This window comes from Melospiza melodia, chromosome 2 (genome assembly GCF_035770615.1).
Source record: "Melospiza melodia melodia isolate bMelMel2 chromosome 2, bMelMel2.pri, whole genome shotgun sequence".
NCBI classification, from domain to species: Eukaryota; Metazoa; Chordata; class Aves; order Passeriformes; family Passerellidae; genus Melospiza; species Melospiza melodia.
The window spans coordinates 4980404-5002478 of NC_086195.1; positions in this window are offsets into that span (position 1 = coordinate 4980404).

Here is a 22075-nt window from a genome sequence, read left to right on the forward strand (position 1 = left end):
GCCCAGCTCTGCGTGGAGCCATATCCATGCCCTTTGGAGGATAACTGTGCTGGGGCCCATGTATTCCCTCTTTTTGTGGCTCTGGAGAGCCCCCATAGCCTGGATTCTCCCCTGAGTTAATGGTTAATGGAATTTTAGCCGAGGTGATAAATCCTGCTTCCTGCTTCAACCTACCCAGCCCCTGCCCTCCCCCTCCCAAAAGAGGGTTAAAGGGGGGATTTGCATTTCTCCACCTCCTCCCCTGCCTCCACTCTGCTGCCCTGTGCATCCCCACTGGGGATTGCTCCAGATCTGAACAAAGGCAAGGGTCCTCAGCAGGAGAATGGGGGTGCTGTGTGTCTAAATGAAAACACAACAACACCTGGTGTTCCTGCTGCTGGTTTTGTGATTTCCTTCTGGCTCAGTACTGGTTTAGCTTGTCTGGCATTTTCAGGGAATGGGATTGGGTTTTAGGAAAGAGAATTCCACCTTGAAACCCAACAATTGTGAGATCTGCATGGCAGCTCCCATGATTGGGGAAGAGGTTTTTTTGGAGAGGACATTGACAGACAGACAGAATGGCAGGGGATGAGCATGGTTCCAGACACAGATGCCTAAATTTAGTTTCCTGATGTGTAGGGGTCTTCATGTGAGCTAAGCTGCTACATCAGGGTAAGCTGAATTGCCCTCCCAATACTGCACACTGTACAGCGGAGTCTTAGCCAATAAAAGTAGCTTAGGACATCAGCATTTGGGACTATTCCCCCTTTTAGTATTCTATCTTAACCCAAGTCAGGCTTTTGAAATAGTTTTTGGATGCTACACTTTTCATATTTTCTTCTTTTAAAATTAGTATCCTACTTTAGAAAACAGGCAGAGATACAGCCCTGCTTTATTGTGACAATTCCATATTTGCATTATTGTTAACCATTTATTTGATTACATTTCCAAAGGGAATCCACTAAAATATTTTAATCTTGCTGAATTAGAGATTAAAATTCTTAATTCAGCAAGATTTAAAAATTCTTGCTCTACTGCTGCTGGGTGGGAGCAAAAACTTGCTCAGACAGCCGTGCCATGAGCAGTCTGCAGTGGTTCACTGTCAAAACAGTGGCAAATTCTGTAGAAAAGACTTCTAGGTCTACAGGAGGTCAAAAGTGGAGGTCAGGAGGCCATCAGTCAGCAATGCCATGGGTTTATGAAAATAAAATAAACACAGTCTGGAAGTATAAATGAGAGCAGTGCCTGCAGATGGGGGAAGGAACCTTTCCTTCCTGCTCCATCACTTCTTGTATTCAGTTTTGTATTCAGGAACTGAGTGAGTACAGTTCAAGAAAGCCCCAAGGAGAGTGGTGGGAAAGATCAGGAGCAAAACCTCCCCCACAGGATTTCCAGGGAAATTCTGTAGCCTTGTTTAGTTTAAAGCTGTTGAAGCCAAAGGCTAGAAATCCAAATAAAAGAGTGATGTACACACAAAGAAATTCTAATTTGCAGTAGGTGCCAGATCAATTTCAAACTTCAGGCCTAAAAACAAACACACAAGAAAAATTCTGGTAATTCTTCTCGTGCATAGAAGCTGGAAGGTGTAGTAGTTTCTGCATCACCTCAGGATTTTGCATCCAAACCAGGTTCATTTTTACTCCTTACATGTACCTACCCTGAACATAATCTGCAGACCAACAGAATTTAGTCAATAAATCTGCTTTTGAAGGCACACAAACTGCATTCATGTTTACAAACCCCAAACCATGTCACTGTGCACATGAGCAGTGGTCAGGGCTGCCCTCCCTGGGCTGTGGAGCTGTTCCTTAGCAACTGCCAAGGTGGCCTTTGGAGACCACCTGGCAAATGATGGAGAAATAACCTCAAATCAATATTTCATGGAGGAGATACTGCTAATAGATTGCCTATATATAATTTACAGATACAGCTTTCTGCCTGTGAGTAAACTGTTAGGTAAAAATTCTTCTGATTAACAACCACATTGTTATTTCATTTCTCATTTGTGTTAGTAGTAATCCTACCATTTTATATGTTGAATACTTGAATTCCAGCATTTGGGAGCTGTTTTCATGGAAGGAAAATCATGCTGAGATGAAGTTTGACATTAAAATGAAGTGATCAAGCAACTGTTAAAAACTCAGGCACTGTTTGCTTCCCTGGCCTGGAACTGAATTTGGAATCATGGCTCTGGGTGTAGAGGAAAGAGTGAGAAGAGGAAGAAAGTGATTTTGCTCAATTACTGAATTAAATTCATGTCTGTGGGAACTGTGATCAGGGGATTCTGGTAAAGTCCAGCCTATAACCTCAGCCTAAACACCAGATCATCCCTGTCATCCTCATGGATGGACCCTGCTAATCCAACCTGTAGCCCATTGCAGGATTGCTAGATGAGTTTTACCATTCTCCTTAGTTTGTATTCCAGTTACCCACTGCTTCTGAGGCCACTTCTTAGTATTGTTCAGTTCCTTCCCTGTAGAATAAGCCCCTTGAGGACTAGACTGGCAGAATTAAATATCCTCAGCCTGAATAAACCTGGTGAAGAAAAATGTTCCCTGTGAAATTAGCTGCAATTTTTATATTACCACCAATGGCAATTCCATGGCTGCTTTTCAGAGTACTGCACTGATAATGAACTATTACTCATAAATGAGCTGTTCCAAAAGTTAAATATCCTGAATATGCTCGACTTCACTTCTCTGCTGGCAAAGATTGCTCTGTTAGATTTGACCAACTCCCTCTCTTCTCCAAGGAAATTCACTAAATATGTTAAATTTATCATATGCTAGAGATTGGCTTCCACCACTACACCAAGGCAGGAATTGTCATCTTTACCACTTGCCTATTCAAAGAAGGAAATTACTACTCCAAGTAATTTCTTGTGGCAACCAATTTGGAAGAACTTAGAGGAAGGGGACGGAGATTCAAATAAAAGAGTGATGTACACACAAAGAAATTCTAATTTGCAGTAGGTGCCAGATCAATTTCAAATTTCAGGTCTAAAAACAAATCTTGGGCTGCAGGAAAATGTTGCCTGTGGCAGAGAAGTTCTGCCTCAGAAATTCTCCTTGTCCTTGGCCACACATCTGCAAACGTGCCAGTGTGGCCTTGATGTCAACTCTGTGATGAGTTGGCATAAATCTCCTCTTCCTTTCCCTTTCCCTTTTTATTTTTTAGCTTATTTGCTTCCAGCCCAGATAATTTCAGAGCCAGCAGCTGCACAGGGAGGAGGAGCAGGGAAGGGCAGCTCTGTTACCTGTTTTGTAACACTGCCCTCATCTGACTGAAGATGCCTTGAGCTGTGGAGTGCCCTTCACTTCAGAACTATGTCAGTGAAATATCAAATATTTCAGTTCCACAGGCACTGCAGAGTGACTGGGGCAGGATGAGAGCTGGATGCTGAGGGGCTTGAAGCAGCAGAGGTGATGGAGGCAAACAGAGGAGCAAGTAAGAAAATTTTGCCTTGAAAGACAGGAAAGCTTCCAGGGGAGCAAGGTTGTGTGGAAGGTGGATGTGTGGAGCAGCAGGTGAATGGAAGGGAAGATGCTCTAAAGGAGACAGAATTTTGGCAAAGGATGTGGAAGCATAAAGGGTGGCTGTGAAGCAAAGCAGAGAAGGAAGAATTGAACAAGAGAATGACACAGCTCCCTCTGGAGCAGACCTGGAACAGAGAATTTAAACCATTGCCTGGAGCCACAGCAAGGCTTTAACTTCTCACACAGGGGAGTGATTTGCCCTGTCAGTACTGAAAGGCTACAGAACCAAATTCTTTATCAAGCACAACCAGCTCTGCTCCTCAGCAAGGCAAAACACCCCAAACTTCTGTAAGTGATGTTCGATGGACCATTATGATAGAAACAAGGAAACATGGAATGGTTTGGGTTGGAAGGGACCTTAAAGATCATCCAGTTCCAGTTCCAGCCCCTGCCCGCCATGGGCAGGGACACCTTTCACTATCCCAGGCTGCTCAGAGCCCCATCCAGCCTGGCCTGGGACACTTCCAGGGATGGGGCATCTCCTCCTCAATTTGCCTGGAAGCAGGAGGGAGGCTGAGGTGCCACTTCATATCAGTCACTTGCCACAGCAAATTCCCAGGTTTTATTAATTATAATCTAATTAATTGTCTCGTTAATTGTATCAAGAGAGAGCACTGGAGCAGTGGGTGTGGAGGGACACACACTGTATTGCCACGTGCTAATTTGGACAAATCCTGAAAGATGTGTGAACTCATTCCTCTACAGCAAAAGGCCCATCCTGTTCACCACAGGAAAAACAAAATTGCCATGGAGCAACAACCCCTGTTCAAGCTTGTGGCTTGCCTTAAAACACAGCTGAAACCACTTTTGTTTTTCTGCAGAGTCAGACCTTGATAGATCAATCATGCAAGGTTTCCTGCAGCTGCGATTTTTAAAGACTTCCCAGGTGCTCTGTGTTTCCCTTTCAGTGCCCTCAGAATCTATATAAACTGAGGAGGTTGTAGGGAGTTTCTCTTTTTGATTGGGTGTGTTGCTGTTGTTTTAAGAGGCAGCGTACATTTTAGGCTAAGAGATGCAATTATTGCAACTTCCCTGTGCCAGGAAAGGCCTGGCAAAACCCTCTGATTTTGTGGATTCTCACATCACCTGGGAAGATTATTCCATGAGACAGAAGGTGAGAATGAAAGCATCTCAGTGTTATTCTCCTTTTTGTTTTGCTTGGTTTTGCTTTCTGTCTTTTCACTGGGTACCTTTCAAAACAAGGTGTGGGATGAAAAGGTTGAGTTTTGCTTTGGTGAAAGGAAATTGTTGGATTTGAGGGATCAAAGTGTGGCTGGTGAGTTTCCCTGGCTGTTGGGAGCTGTGGGAAGGAGGGATGGAGCCAGAGGAAGGTAGGTGGATTTGGGACACTCTGCCTCCAGACTCTGACATTGGTTAACAGGATTTGAGAGCCACAGGTGCCCTCAGCTCACCCCACTGGGGTCCAGACTCATGAACTCAAGCTTTTGTCTTTCATTTGTTCACTCTACATAGATTGGAGGAGATTAAAGACAAAGTTGCAACAGATATCCTGGGAATGGTGGATTTCACATGCTTCCAGTGTTCCTTTGTCATTAAAAGTCTGTCATATGTTAGTGCATAACTGCTTAACAGGCAAATGGAATATTGTAAACACTTCATCCTCAGTAAATACCACACTGAGGCCGTAATTGTGCCTTATTCAGGCATCTCCTGGATGAGAATTCCTTTGAGTCTCACTTTGAGAGCCTGATTCTGTGCCCTGAGCAGTTTTGTGCTCTCCTCTGGATGTTGTGCACTGAAATAGTGAATGGCAGAGCTGAAGGGGTTCAGGAGTTGTGGTGGCTGGCAAATGCACCTCTTCAGTGGACATAAATGGACTTTCATTAACTAAATACATGAATAAATAAATAAAATTCCAAACTCCTCAGTGGCTGCTGTGTGTGAACTTGCCCTCTCTACCTGATCCTGTTTGCCCACTCCTCACTTTGGGGAATCACTGCCTAAATTTGAGGCTGTGAGCGTTGGCTCCCCTCTGGAAGCTCTCATTTTTGTGCTGCTGGTTTAGGTGGTGAAATGTACAATGGTGTGCCCTCACCTGAGGGTTCGTGGTGCCTTTGTGGGGCTGCAGTGAATAAACTCTGTGAGGGAGTCCCTGGGGTGAGGTGATCTGAGTGATGCGTTTGTGTGCGAGACACACGCGAGGAACCGATGGCATTTCAGCGTTTTCTGGTGAAGACACCAGCTGTCCTGGAGGAACAGGACACCCATTGTGGGCCTGGACCTGCCTGCCTCCCTCTGGTGCCAGTGCTGCACAAAGCAAGGTTTTGTACCTCTAATGCTATTCAGCTTAGCAAAAGGTACAGCCTGGGACCAGCCAGAGACCGTAACTAAAGAATTCTCTGCTTCCACCCTCCACATAAAGGTCACGTTTTCATATTTCAGTTATTTAAGTCAGCCTACAGTGTTTGTAAAGTGTCTGGTGCTCTCCCGGTGCTGTGCAAACAATAGCAAAAACAAGGCAGAATTAATTTTCAGTTAAACTGTGGCCTTTGTAACAGGGATTAGAACAATAAACAAGTTTTAGAACCATCCTTCCTCCTTATATGAGGAGGATTCAACTTTGTTAAACTGATCAGATTTTATTTGTAAAATTAACTGTAAAATTCAGTATTATTAATCCCACACAGTCAACACTGACTCGAGCTTCATCCTCTTTTATTCACTCCAGGTGGGGGAAAATAATTTTATTTGAGGAAAAAAAAAAGTTTGGGATATGAACAATCTCATTCTCTTTTTAAAACGTTTGGTTTTCTGTGTCTTATGCTACATTGTTAATCTTCAGAATATTTTTTAGCATTTCTGACATCTGGAAATATTTAAATATTATTACTGCTGTTGAATGAAGCCTGGGATTTCTGCATAACAGCTTGCCTTGGGAGTTTATATTTGAGTTTAAAAAAACAAGAAGATGGGACTACAGTGATAAAAGCAAAAGAATTTGCAACTTTTGTAAGTTTTGAAGCCAGGTAGGGAAGCATTGTAAAAGAGAAGAAAACAGCCTGGCAGGACACAAATTCTGATGAAACCTCACAATAATGAGTGGCCAGAGGAGGCAGAGGGAAGATTACAGGGTCACTCTACCCACTGCAAGCACAGGAAAAAAATCTTCAACCATTGAGTCTGCCTTGTATTCATGGCCTTTGCAGGCTAATCCTCCCCTCCCCATCTTATCTGTTGATAATCTTTCTTTATCCTGATAAATGTTTGAAATGCAGGAACTGTTTGGCACAGTCTCTGCCCTGTGCCAAGGGGATGTTCGGGGAGGAAGTGCTAAAAAATATTCTGAAGATTAGCAATGTAGCATAAGACACAGAAAACCAAACATTTTAAAAAGAGAATGAGATTGTTCATATCCCAAACTTTGCTATTTTTCCTCAAAGTTCAGGGTAGAAGCAGAGGCTGTGACTCTGTTTATCTGTCAGTAGGGTTTCAATGATGGTTCATGACTTGTTCAGAACAAGGAACTGGGCAAGGCTTGCTCACTTTCCCTGAAGAATCCTTAATCCCAACACCAAGAGTCTGGAAAAGTCCTGGCCTTCAAAGAGGAAGATGGAACAAGTGTGTCAGTGTTGTTTTAGCACTGAACAAAGGTTTAGAGAGCACTGAAAGGGAGATAACCCAGCAGATCTCTGGTTTTTCATTGGGGTGTAAGTACAGGGGAGCTTTCCTGTCACACAGCTGAGGGTGTCCCTGGGTGATGGGAAAAGCACTGGTGATGCCTGTAGTGGTTTGGGTTCACCAGTTAGTGTGGTGCGCTCACTAAAATGTACTTACTGTGATACAGGATTAGGAGAAAGGCAAAGCAGGCTCAAAACTTTAAAAGGGTTTAAAGAAAAAATTATTAACAGTAACTAAAAGAAAGGGTAATAAGAATCAGAACAAAACCTTCAGGACACTTCTCCTCCCCCTACAACCTTTTCTTTCCCACTGGCAATATAAAGAAACAAAACTAAAATTTCAGTCAGTTTACCACCTCTAAAATAGGCTTTCTGCAGTTCACTTAGGGAGAGAAGTCCCTCTTGTTAATGTTATGGAGACTTTTCCACAAGAAAATGGTTCTCTTATGGTTCTGTCCATGAATAGTCTGCTGTGACTCCTCTTTCAGCACAGAGCATGTCTGTCAGAACCCAGGACATTCCTCTGACTGCCCTGGAGGACTCGAGACCCTGATGGTGCCTTTGTGGCAGGGGGCTCAGAGACCTTGGCAAGGAGTCAAAAACACCTGTGCCTTTGATTTTAACCCATGGAAACAATTACCAACTTTGTGTGAGGAGTTACAAGCCACAAGGGTTTGAGTAGAAAGATAGTGAATTTATCACAGGGTGAAAAAGTAGAATTTTGGGGTTTTAGAATGGGGGTTCAAAAGGCAAGATGGAGGAATCTGGGCATGTCCTGTCTTTCTTCTTCTTCTTGTCGTCCATTTTCTGCTGTGATGGTGGCACTTCTGGATTGGTTTAGAGTAGAGACAGACTGTCTAACACAGGTGATAGGTATTGGAAAATTATTGTAAATAATGTACACGTAGATTTTGTATAAAAAGATAACGCTGCCCTGAGGGTGGTGAACCTGCTGGACAGACCTCAGCAGGTCAGAAAGACAATGTATTAGAGAAGAGCAAATAAACAACCTTGAGAAACAGAGCCAAGGAATTCTGCCTCCTTCTTCAGTCTCAGGGCTGGGAAAAAGAGACTTTCCAACACCTCAGGGTCATCTCAACACCAGAGACACCATCACACGTCATGTCTACTCGGAGAAACAGCACCAGGGCTCACTGCACTCAGCAGTGTGGTGAGGTACTAATTCATGCTCTGACAGCTCATCCTACCTCTGCTTCCCTCTCAAAGCTCTGAATTTCCCAGCCTGTCATCCTGGAGGGATGTTCAGAGAGTGTCCTAGCGTGAACTGCACGCTGGGTGTAACGCAAACCCCTCGGTTTGGGGAACAAAGGAGCCTCTGTGCAGCTCCTGGCTGACAATGGGAGCTCAGTCAGCAGGAGCAGGGTGGGCAGGAGGGAAACCTCCTGCAGCAGGGCTGGCCTGGCACCCAGGTGATGGGAAGAGCATCATCCTTAACTCCCCAAGGAGCAGCATCCCTATCTGCAGCTTGCCTCCAGTCAGGGACATGACAGGGCTCCATGTTCTCAGAAGGCTGATTTATTATTTTATTATATACATTACATGTGATATTACACGTGATATTATGCATTATTTATATTCTATATTATATACTAGATATTATATGTATTATGTACTATATTATTTATAGTATATATTGTATTATTGATTATAAATTATATTATATAATGTATAATATACTATATATAATATAGTATATTATACATTATATATTATAGGATATATTATATTATGTATTGCATTATATATTATATTATATTATATTATATTATATTATATTATATTATATTATATTATATTATATTATATTATATTATATTATATTATATTATATTATATTATATTATATTATATTATCAGCATATCCCATGATATATAATGTATATTATCTATTATATTAATTTTATAGAAAGAATGCTATACTAAAACTATACTACAGAAAGAGAAAGGATACATGAGAAGGCTTAAGAAAAAGGAATAATAAAAACTTGTGACTGACTCCTGAAGCCTGACACAGCTGATGGTGATTGGTCATTAAGTAAAAACAATTCACATGTTTGGGCAAACAATCTCCAGACCACATTCCAGAGCAGCAAAACATGGAGAAGCCGAGGCTTCTCAGCTTCACAGGAGAAAATGCTGGGCAAAAGGATTTTTCAGAAAATATGACTGCGACAGCAGTTTGATTTCACACAATAAAAAAATTAACAGTACTGTTGTAGCAGGGAATTTCCCTGCCCATTTTGGTGAATTCATCCAGAGAGAGACTAAACAGTGGTTCAGTTGCCAGTTTAACATTGCTACCTTCCTAGTATGAAAAACTTAAATTCTCTCTGAGTTTTGACTGTATTGGTGCTGCTTGTCCATTCATCTTCCCCTCCCCACATCCTCTGACCTACTTCAGGCTTGTGCTGCTTTTTTGGGAAGTTTTTGGCTTTGTGTTTCCATCAGAGAGAGCAGGAGAAATGGCCCTGCCCAGTCAATCCCCCCTTAAAGTATGTTCAGCTTTGATTGGGAGGGGTGGGAAGAGGTTCTGCTGTCTCTGCTTGACTCTGAAGCCATCAAACATCACTCCCCTGGCTTTGTCTGCCTCTCAGATTTGGGAGCCAGCAGAGGGAATGTGATGAAACAGGTATTTAAGGCAATTAAGGAGCAGGCTGGAGCAGAGGCTGAGTTATCAATCACTGCAAGATCTACCTGGGGACATGAAAGAACTGTGCAGGTACTCAGCACATTCAGTTCTGCAGGTACAGGACAGGGGTTGTCTGGGCATTTCTTTGTGTTTCTCTTTTAGCTAAATCTGCAATGAAGTGGATAAAGTTGTTGCTTTACCTGCTCAATGTCTCATGGTTTCAGGTAGTGCTCCAAATCAATTCCCTGGAAGAGATAAAAGTAGGAAATAACTTTTCCAGAGTTCTGGGCTAATAAAAGTTTAGGACTAAAGCAGAAGATGGACTGAGAATCGCAAAGTCACACAAAGCACTTAGCTACGGCTCTTTTTTAAAAAACCTTCTCATGCAGCTGCAGTAATCCAAAACAGCAGGGTCCAGCTTAGAGAAATCCAGAGGATAGAAGTGTTTTAGCCCACCAAAAAAAAAAAAAAATATCTCTCAAGGATCAGGCTGCATCCTACAGCGTCTTCATGTTGTTACTCCTGTTTACTAAAATAGAAATTATGTGCTGATTTTTACAGTGCCCACTGTAAAAACCCTGCCAACAGCACCAATAATGTGTAAGTGACTCAACAGTAAGATTTTAGGCAAGTATTTGTTTTTCTGTTGACAGGATAATATTCTAGTCATTCCAAGGGGATAAAAATGAGAAGTTCTGCCTGTCTGCAGTTTAAATTATTGGTTGCAGTCCTGGAGTTTGGAGCTGTGCTGGCCATGGAGCCGTTCTAGGCAGTGATGCTGATGAGCTTGTAAATGCCAATGGATTCTGGCTTTAGGGCATGAAACACTTTCAAAATGTGGCAGCAATCCCTTGACTCCAAGCCCTGAGAAACACCAGGCAAAGAAGGTGGAAAGGGAAAGGAACCAAAGCAGTGTGTGGGTGCTGTGCCCAAGCTGAGAAAACTTTTGGGAAAATACACTGGGATTTTTTTTTTTCTGTAGCATCAGCAACTAAATTTAAAAAAAAAAATCTGTGTGATAATATTTTTTTAACTGTGAAAAACGAGGTTTATTTTCTTGGTAAAATTTAAAAAGTTTGATAAAAAGACAGTAGGATACAGAAATAAAGTAAAGGGTTAAAAACAGTTGGGTGTTTGGTATTTAGTTAAAAGTACAATGGTTTTTTTAAAATACTCTTTAAATACTTTTTATTACATCAGCTTGTATATTTATAGACTTTTATGCATATTATTATTTTTTATCAATTAGCTTATCTATTTTAGGAACTATTTTGTATGGTTCTTTTTTTGGGTCTGCTTTTTTTAGAGTATATGTGTTTTTTGGCTGTGGTTTTGGTCTGTTTTCTTTATTATATTATAGATAATATCTTTATATTTTAAGTTTGGGCTTTATCTATATTGTCTTCAGATGGTAGATGCTGAGAGTTGGCATATTAATATTAGGGTCTTTATCACATGTTTACTGGATGTTTTCCTGACTAAACAGGATAAATAATAAAAAATAAATATAACAATAAAAAATAAATAAAAGCAAATTCATTTTAACATTTTACATAAAGTATTCATCTTAATATTAGCGAAAAGCCGACAATATAATATGTTTTTAAAACATAAAGAAGAGTTTTCTGCTAGAAGTTTTGTGGTGCTGGCACTTGAGCACAGCCCCACCAGGTGTCCCTCGTCTGTCAGAGTTACTCGGAGCAGAGCTGGAGTCCGAGGTGTGGGAAGCAACGAGACTTTTAAATGCGTTTTCCACGCACTGTGGATGTGCTGTGTGCTCAGAAGAGGAACAGACATCCAATTCGAGCAACTTACAATCAATAATGGATTTATTTAGAATATCTAGAATCAAAATGGAATCAATATTCATCAGCATCAATGTGGAAATACCCAAGTGTGTGTGCAGGCGAACAGATTTTACCTGACCTTGCAAACCTCTCCAATCAGTGAAGGTCACCTGGCAATCAGAAGGTTTTTTTTTTCTGAGTTTTTTGCTGCATTTTTTGCTGTGGGATTAGGAATATTCCAGCCACTGCTGTGTTACTACTGCCTCAGACCTCTCCTTTTGCTTTGCTGGAAGTGCTGGGAAGGGTGTGGAAGGCTCCAGGTTCATCTCTGCTTCACTTCTGTGAACCCCATTTAATCTCATTCATTGCCATTTTAGACAGCAAGAGTTGAAAATCTCTGTAGAAAGCAGAGGAGTTTGAAGACTTTCAGGCAGAAAATCAGCACACAGACAAGGACTGTGGTTCAGATTGTATGAAAACAAATGTATCTGTACTAAATTAAAAAAAAAAAAAAAAACCAAAAAAAACCCAAAAAAACAAAACACAAACCACAAACAATAACCTAAAAATCCCACTGTTTTGGGTTTTTTTCTGTGTAGTTCTGGAATTTTTGTGTTAGTATTCCTAATGAGCTTTGTAAATAATCTTTAAAAGTAATCAAAGTCTGGACTGAAGCTCTGTGAGGGGCACAGTGACCTCATGACTAAACCTGTAATTACAAATCTGTGCTCAGTGTTGTTTATGGTCTACTACACATCACTGCCAAAGGTGGTGTGTAGCAGACTAGATTCTAAAATCTGGATTTTGGATTTTAAGGGTGATGAGAGGGAAGACAAAACCATTAGAAGACACAAAAACCCAGGCACCCTTAGGTGTCTATCCCAGTGCTGTATTTGTTTTTAATATTGAATTCTGCTTCTGAAACATAACAGAAAACAATCTTATTTGAATGTTTCAGTAATCTTTTTAATTTGAATGTTTCAGTAATCTTTTTAATAAGTCTGAACACTAGCTCTCCATGGGACCTCACATGTTGCTGTTTCAAAATATTGAAACTATCCTATATTTCTACAAGAAAATTGTTTTTAATGAACAGAGACTGCAAGCTCAAAATACACATTAGCAAAACCCAGATTATTAAGCGAGCTAAGCACTCATGAGACTTGCAAATTGATAACTGGAGAGAAGAAAGTTCCCTAAATATCCCCGGGGCAAATAAAGCAAGGGCAGAACAAACAGGGCCCTGACAAAGTGCTGCAACACCGGCCCCAGGTCACCCCGTTTCCAGCCTGGCTGAATGCTCAGCCTCTCTTCCCCAGGGCTGCTGCTCTTTCTCCTTGTTTTGAGTCCTTCAGGGCACATCTGTGGCCCTGTAACTCCTCTGGGTAATTTCTTCCCCTTTGTCATAATGCTGGTGCTCCTTACAGAGCTCTGGAGCAGGCAGCGGGCGGCTCTGGCGCCTTCGCGCTTATCCTGCTCTGAAAGGGGAGGTTCTCAGAATCCGCAGAATGAATTCACAGAGTCACTGGGTTGGAAGAGAACTTCAAGACCATCGAGTCCAGCCCAGCCCCAACAGCCCAACTGAACCCTGGCCCCCAGTGCCACATCCAGGCTTTGTTAAACACACCCAGGCATGGGGACTCCACCACCTCCCCGGGCAGCCATTCCAGAACTTTCTTGCTCTTTCCATAAAAACCTTTTCCCTGCTCTCCAACCTGTGTTTCCCTTGGTGCAGCTCGAGGCTGTGTGCTCTGGGTGTGTCAGTGCTGCTGGAGCAAGAGCCCAGCCCCAGGTGAGCACAGGCACCTTTCAGGAGCTGTGCAGAGCGATGGGGGCAGCCCTGAGTCTCCTTTTCTCCAGGCTGAGCACCCCCAGCTCCCTCAGGGCTTCCTCACAGGGTTTGTGTTCCCAGCCCCTCTGGCTGTGCTCAGTGTCCCAAGGTCCTTCCCAAACTGAGGGGCCAGAATTGGACACAGCACTCGAGGTGTGACCTCAGCAGTGCTGAGCACAGGGGAAGGATGACCTCCCTGCTCCTGTGGACCTCCTTTCCTCTGCTCTTGGATCTCCCTTCAGCAGTCCCAAGAATTCCCTGAAGGAAACCTGCCCCTCAGAGGGGAACTTGACCTTCTCAGCAAGGCAGACCTGATGTCCTAAAAGGCAGGAGTCAGGGCAGGAGCTGCTGTGACTCACCCTGGGTTTGAGTGACATGTTTCCTGATCCAACACTTCTCCCAGAGCATTTCTCATCTCGTTCTGCTCTTAGTCATAAAGTTTTATGGGTGCTTTTCTTCCTGGCCTTTTTACCCTAGCTCAACGCTGCTAAGCAGCCCTTTGTTCCTTTGAGTCATCCACCCACAGCTTTCCCAGTTTTATTGCTGCCAAGATGAATGCTCCTGCTTCTCTAGGCCATTCAGCACCTATTGATTCACCCAGCTTCTAATCAGCTTTTTCTCATTCTCCGGTGTGGCACTGGGAATCACCTGAAATTTAAATAGAATCCTGCAGATTAGGATGTCTGCAGAAGCAGATCCTCTTTTGTACGGGGCAGAAGATAAGCTTTAGGTTTCTAAATGCTCCAGCAATCTCTTTGACATGATTAGCACTCCAGGGAGTGTTCCTGTTATCCAGAAGGGCTTTAATTGTACCCTTGGGGTATTGTGAGGTGGGAGGGGAGCCGACCTGTGCTGGGGAAAAGATAAATCATTTATCACATACCTGGGTGCTTTGAAAGCCCCAGCAAGCATCAGGTTGGAGCAGGAAGCTCAGCCACCATTCCTGCTGGGAGGAATTAGCTCAGGGATAATTCCCCTGAGGAAATCTCCAGGAGTTTTCTGTGTCCAAGGCACTCTTTGGGAAGACATGGCAGATTTTAGGGCAGGCCAGGTGTGCCGTGGCTGCTCCCCATCACTTACAGGGCTGGCAGTTCAGGGTGGGAGGGATCTCAGCCCAAAAACTCCTCTCTGGCCTCATGGGTAGCAGATTTTGTTATTTTTTTTTAATTTTTATTTGTAGCTCCTTTATAGGAATAGCTATCTCTAAGGTCAGGGCTTCATCTGGTAGAAGAAACCTTGTTATCAAGAAGCGCAGAGGGAGCAAGGTTATAATTTTTCTCTGGTCTTTAATTAGTGGGATTTTTGAATGGTTCCTTCACAGACTAGCCCTTAAGGTTGCTACTATTTCTGACTTGTCTGACTCTGCTGCCTCCTCTTGTCCCTCCACGCTCCAAACTCTCATTTTGACTTTTGGGTCATTTCTTCCCCTTTTGTTGCCTTTTTCTCCCTGCAGAGTTTATGATCCCCATACCTACTGCAGGTTTTGTTCAACCTGCAGAAAAGGCTTTGTTTAACCTGCAGAAAACCCAAGTGTGAGGAGCCAGTGCTGGCACTGAGCTGTCCCTGCTGTCACTCTGCCCTGCTCAGGGCCAGGTGCCCAAGACAGCTCTGCCTGCCCAGCCATGGTTTGGAGACCTGTGCAAGCTCAGGTCTCTGTCTCTGCTTGGTGCTTTTTATTTTGGCAGGGCTCCCCTGTGACAAACAGCTCTTGTCCACTAAAAACCATGAAAAGCAAAACAACCCTGAGCTCACACTTTGTGTCTGGGTTTGCAAACCAGGCTCACAAACCACGTGCTCTGCTATCTTTCTGCACAGACATGTCCTGATCTTTGCGGAGCTCAGCTTTTGCTGTAGGAGTAGCACTGAGGCTGAGATTTAGTTTCCCCATTAAGCCTTAACATCCATGGAAATAGATATAGAAAAATATCTATCTATGTTTTCAAAAAGTTTGGGATTGCTTGCATGCCCAAGGTGGACTCCAGAACAAAAAAAAACCAAGTCCAGTTACAGGTGTAGTCATACCGAGTGGGCAGCGTGAAGAAGAAGCTGAAGAATATTTGGTTTGAGGATATTTTAATATAGAATTAAACTTACTTGTTTAAGTGAATGGAACACTTGTGTTGGCCCCTACCTGAGTCAGCAGTGTAAAAAATGCCAATCACTTGTTTTTAAAATTTTAAAAGTTTAATAGTAATAAAATGGTTATAAAAATAGAAATACTATTAGAGCAATAATAATTTGGACAATTTGGATTAGGACAATATGAGACAATAAATACAAAGAGTTACAGGCAGTCTGGGTACCTTTTTCTGGGCAGCATGAGCCTGAAAAAGAACACCCATTAACAAAGGATTAACCCTTAAAAGCAACAGCCTGTTGCATATTCATACACCTCATCCATGATGCATAAATTCCATTCAAACACAGGATTCTGTCTGGTCAGTGTCAGCTTCTTCCTCTGAATCCTGACAGCGCCTTTGAGGCGGGAAGAAGTTTGTTTCTTCTGATAATGGAGCAATAAATTCTCTTTCTCTGAAAGATTTAGGAGTCCTGTGGCTGCTATCTCAGTGCAAGTCCTTTCTTTAAAAAAAGTATCCTACATAGTATAGTTTCTATTTTAACAATTTTTATAACCTAAAATTATATTTTACACACTACTTAAGAGAACTAATACAGCATTACTTTCTAACACATATAATATTCATTTTAATATTTGCAAAAAGCCAATCATAAAGTACATGCATTTTTCACAGCAGCAAGATCAGGTCCACAAAAATGAAAATAATAGGAGGAGTTAGATGTGACCATCAGGCTTCTAATGCAAAAAAAAAAAAAAAAAACAAAAAAAAAAAACAAAAAAAAAACCAAAAAACCAAAAAGCAAAGGAGCAGAGAATAGACTAGGAGTGCATTAAACAGAGAAGAGGTGACTGCTCAGAGGCCAAACCCTGGTTGCCCTCTCCCTGCACACCCCAATGTCCTCACCTGGCTCCCTGCCGTGGTGTGGGAGGAGGAGGGAGGAGGAGGAAGGAAGGAAGGAAGGAGAGCAGGAGCTTCCACCTGTGGAGCTGAGCCTTGCCTTGAACTCCTGCCTGGCAGCAGGGCATGGAGCACAGGGGGCAGAGCAGGGGCAGCAGCCACCCTGCCAGGGCTGGGCAGGATGGAGCTGGGGGTGACCCTGAGCTGCACAGCAAGATCTGGGAGGAGATGCCAGTCTGGGCTCAGGAAAAGGATCTGTGCTCAGAAAAAGGATCTGTGTTTTCTTCCTGTGGCTGTCTTTCTTTGTTTTCTTGGTATTATTTGAAATACCTTCACTCAAAGAAATAATTTTCCAAACACCGGATTTCTTAGGAGGACAGGACAATTATTTCAAAAATGTTTTTTTGGGGGGAAAGTGCGCGCACATAAAATCTGTCAGGGACAACCCTTCATGAAACATGATTCTAAAATCTGTGCATCTTTCAACACAGGAATGTAATTAATAGACTGAGATTTTTCTTCACAAATGAAGCAATCCTCTCCAAGGCTGTCGTGCCAGCCGTGTGCTGGGGCTGAGGACTCAGGTGTCTGTAGACAGGTCACTCCTGGGATGCTGAAAGAAATGATCTGTTATTTCTTGTAACCAGAGGTGACTTGGTAATGAGTGTCTGTCCCAGTGGCACAAGGCTGAGCCTGGCACAGACAGATTTGCCCTGTAATGATGATACATTATTGATACAAGAATATTTCACCCAGTTACCCTGCAGACCTCTCCCACAATATCATCTTGTGCAAGGGCACTGAAATCTCTGTTGACATTGTGTCCGGCTGTGTCATTCTGTTTCCAAACAAGCCACTCCTCCTCCCCTTTGTTTCCTAAACCTCTCACTGAAAAAATTATTTACTTCAGTGCTGAGCCACAATGAGAAAAAAATAGATATTTACAAAGCAAGCCCAAAAATAATCTGTAGGAGGGAAATTTTCAACTAGTAGAGGAAGGAAATGCTCTTTGGGGAGTTGTTTTAGGGGTGATTCTTTCATTAGGTTCTTTTTCCTTCTTCATGCTGATATTTTTCGGGAGACCAAGAGATTACTTGCACTAAGCAGCTCCATTGACTGACAAGTGTCTCATCTGAATTTCAAGAATTAATTGCCCTCAAAAGAACTATTATTGCCTCATCTGTTTTTCTGCTAAACATGAATGCTTTGGGATGGTAACTTGTCTGTTGACACCTTGTCTTCCTGCTTCCCCAAGTACTCATCCACACTTAAAATTCTTGGGATTTTTTCAGGGGAGGAGAGAGTCTTGAGGTTTTTTTTTGTTTTGTTCTTTTTTTGTTGTTGTTCTTTTTTTTTTTTTTAGTGGTTGATTATCAACCGAACTGGGTTGTATAAAGGTGTGGAACAAAGGGACCCTTTTCATACAAGCACAAGTTTATTGTCAGCACAGGAATATCTTGTAAAATGTACAGAGGTCAGTTCTTAGTACAGGTGATATTCTGTATCTCTACAGATATGAGTAGATAAGGAGATATTTATAGGCAAATGAAACCTGGGTTTCCTTTTCAGTTGAAAAGCTTATATGTTTTTATGCCAACTATAAAACTATCTTTAAAAAAAAAGTTCATAAATTATTCAGATTAGAAGCTGTCAGTTGCTGCCACTGGATTTTCAGGTGTCCAGCTTGAAATGGAATTAGGGCTTGTCATGTCCTCTCTTCTTTTAGGATCAAGCTTCTATCCTGAAAAACATCTCCACTGAGGAAATATTATTTGTCTTGGATGAGTAGAAAATATACCAGAAAAGTCTAAATGTTCTAAGAAATCCAGCTCATTAGGAAACAATAAGGACATTTCTGTCCTGTGTGAGTGATTTTGGAAATGCGGTGTGGAGCTGCCCAGATAAAACTGAAACTGCACCAAAAAAAAAAATTAAATTCTGAGGTCTGAATAATTTTTGATTCAAAAATATTTTTGTCAGGAAACTCAAGTTTGTGTATGAAAATGTATGAAAATGGCAGAGGTTCTTTTTGTGTAACTCTGCACGTACACTTGTTGCCTCTTGTATGCAGTCTGCAGAGCAGTCACACAATGACAAAGTTCAAGTGAGTAATGGGGTTTTTTCTTAAGGCTTTATGTGTGCAGGGATTTATAGATCCTGTTGCAATGAGTTATCCTGTGTGGTAACTTCAGAAATAGATTCAGAGTGAACTTCCTTGCCAGTTAAGGAAAGTTATATATGTCAACAGACTTATTCAGTAAAATGCCAGACTACACAGCAAGGTCTGTATGACAAATGGTAATGGGCAAAAAAAACCCTAAATAAATCTGGTGATTCTGTAGTCATCCTGCACTTGAGATGGATAGCAAATGTGGCCACTGTTCAAAATGAGCAGAACACTCATCTGGCCAGTTTTGAAATCTGAATTTCTTCATGTTTTGGAAAGGAACCCGTCAGGTGCTGTATGCCAGTCTGCTTTTGGGTTCTTACCCAATTTCCTTATTTGAGCACACTCCTAATTGTGCCAGTGAAACGAGGTTAAAAAACTCATTTGGGCCAGAAGTACCCACGGTGGTTTAAGGTCAGTGTGACTTTTGGCAGTGTCCCTGCAGTGGCAGGGATTGTGCACCTGTGCTTTGGCTGCTTTGGTGCCAAGGGATTGCCCACAAAAGGGTCTGAACCAGCCTGAGCTCAGCCCTGCTCTGTTTTCCAGCCTTGCTGGTGGCTGGGCCTGCAGTGCAATGGCCTGGGTTGCAAACACCTGAGCAGGCAGCAGCAGAATCCTAAATTGCAGCTATTAAACTTGGCATGGCCTGCCTGACCCATGCCCTGCAACGCTTTGCTGGAACTGCTCTGCTCTAAGCTGGTAACAACGAGACCTTTGCAATCCCTGTGCTTGTTTTAGTAAACTGATCTTATCTGCAGATCAAAATAGATTTTAAAGGTGCTAAATGCTGGCAGTATATCTCCTATGGCAACACATTTGTTGCAACAGGTGAAGGTTTAAGACTGAACAGAATGTTGGGCTTGGCTGCTCTTTGCACTCCCTTCAGCTTCAGGGAGGTTGTGGGAGGGATGTGAACCCCTCCACTGTACAGAAATGTGACTTTTGGGGCTTTTTGCAGTGTGTGTTGCGCTCTGGGCTCTGATTTGGGCTGTTATCACTCCATTTCATAAGGACAATATTTACTTTGACACACGTGGTGTTTTTCTTTCCGGTGCCTTACTATTAAATCCACAGCTAAAAGCACGTTGCTGTGTAATTACAAACACATGTCCTGCTTTGGGTTTAGAAATAAAATTGCAGGTGTCTGCAAGGGGCATCTCTATCAATTCCAACAAATCAGAGCTCTCTTGTAAAACTTGCCTTGTCTCTCCTTTCAGCCTCAGCTGGAATGAATTCTGCAATTACCTTTGGTGGCAGAGATCTGTGAAGGTGCCGGGGTTTTATTTCTCACCTTCAAAAATGATGTTGTGATGATGCTGAAACACATTACAGCACTTAGAGGGTGTTATATAACAAGTTAAGTGTGTGCTGGAGCACTTTGGCCAGGAAATTGGGCTGGGGAGAAGAGTCATCACAGGTCAGGGTGTGTGGTGGGGAGGAGGTCAGGCAGCCTGGGGATTTTGGAGCAGAGCTGGATCGGAGGCGCTGCTGCTGCTTTGGGAGTTCTTCCCAAACACTCTGATTGTGGAGAAGCGTTAAACCACAAATGGGCAGTGCTGGGCAGAGAACTGCTTCATGACCTGTGCCCTAGGTGGTGAATCAGAGCTGAAATCAGGGGGCAGAGGGTGTTGGAGGGCTTTCCTTGCCCCATGAACCCCAGCTGCCCCACAGCCTTCAGCAAACACAGCACAAGGGCACATCTTTGCAGTCAGAGTCACAGCACCTTATGGGACAGGAGATGGTGGATAAAACCCAGCCATGAACATGGTGGAAAAGCCCCTGTCCATCCTGAGGCCCAGCAGCAGAGCTGGATTTCCCTGCCACCATCCCTGGAGCCTGCAGTGAGTCTGTCCTTGTGCACCTCCAAGCTGTGCTCTGGCTGCAGCAGGGAGCTGGACCGCCCAGATGCTTCCCAGGTGTTTTTAAACACAGGAGGGGGGAGAAGAAAATAGACTTGTCTAGCGCTGTTTTGTCAAAATACAACCAGGACAAGCACAAACTAATTAGAAATCGAGACAACTCCCATATAAAACGCAATGGTGTGTCATGTGTGTGCCAACAGGCAAAGTGATTACTCAGTTGTTGTTCAGGCAAAAATTCCCACTGAGTAAGGTCAGAGTAATCAGCTCAGGATCTGTCCCTGCTGTGCTTGCCCCCAGTTGCCACCTTGCTGTCCCTGTGAGGAGCTCCAGGCGCTCTCTGCCCCCGGCCAGGTGCGTCCTGAGCTCAGGGCTTTGCTGACTCAAGGCAAGGCTTGGCATCACCCTGGACATCACCCCATCCCCTGGGAGAGGAAACACCACCTCCTGGGCTCCTCCATCCCTGTGCATACCAAAATTGCCACAGGGATTAGGCAATTCTGCCTGTGGGACTGATCCCAGCCAATTGATCCCCCTCCCCTGCCTTTCCATACCGTGTGCCCTTCATCCACTGTGAAAAACGCCAATCACTTGTTTTTAAAATTTTAAAAGTTTAATAGTAATAAAATGGTTATAAAAAGAGTAATACAGTTAGAGTAATAATAGTTTGGACAATATGAGACAATAAAGACAAAGAGTTATGGATGTCCGGGTACCTTTTTCTGGGCAGCATAAGCCTGAAAAAGGACACACATTAACAGAGGATTAACCCTTAAAAACAATAGCCTGTTGCATATTCATACACCTCATACATGGTGCATAAACTCCATTCAAACACAGGATTGTGTCTGGTCAGTGTCAGCTTCTTCCTCTGAATCCTGACAGTACCTTCGAGGCAGTAGGAAGTTTGTTTCTTCTGATAATGGAGCAATAAATTCTCTTTCTCTGAAAGACTGAGGTGTCCTGTGGCTGCTGTCTTGCTTGTGAGTCCTTTCTTTTAAAAAAGTATCCTACATAGCACAGTTTCTATTTTAACATTATGCTATAACCTAAAACCATATTTAACACAGTACTTAAGAGAATTAATACAGCGTTACTTTCTAACACAACACATATAATATTCATGTTAATATTTGTGAAAAGCCAATCATAAAATACATGCATTTTTCACATCCACTCTTTCCCAAAAGCTGTGCTGCTCTCTTCCCCACTGCAGGGTGGTGAGGGAGGATTTCTGGTGCCTGGGCCCCTGCTGTATCCCCTGAGCCTCACAGTGTCCTGAGGCAGGTGTATGTTTTACTCCATTTGTACATTTTTGGGGTTTGTATGTGCTGGGGGTTCCTCCTGTGTTCTCTCGAGATCTGTGATGGTGGAGCTGTGGTATTTTGGGGGAAAATCCTGGCTGTATCAGACCCTTCACACCTCTCCCTGAATTTATGTTACTCCTCAAAGCCCAACTCCAGGGCCTGTTTTTACCCTGGAGGTCCAAGTCTTGGTCAGCTTTCAGGATCTGGACCAAAGTTTTTGATCCCCACAGGGCAGGAGAGGGTGGCTGTGCTTTTTTTGAGGGCTAGGACTCTGGTGGCTGGGTAGTCCTTAATGTCAGTGTAACAGCACTGCTAGACATTAAACTGTGTCACACTTGTGTCC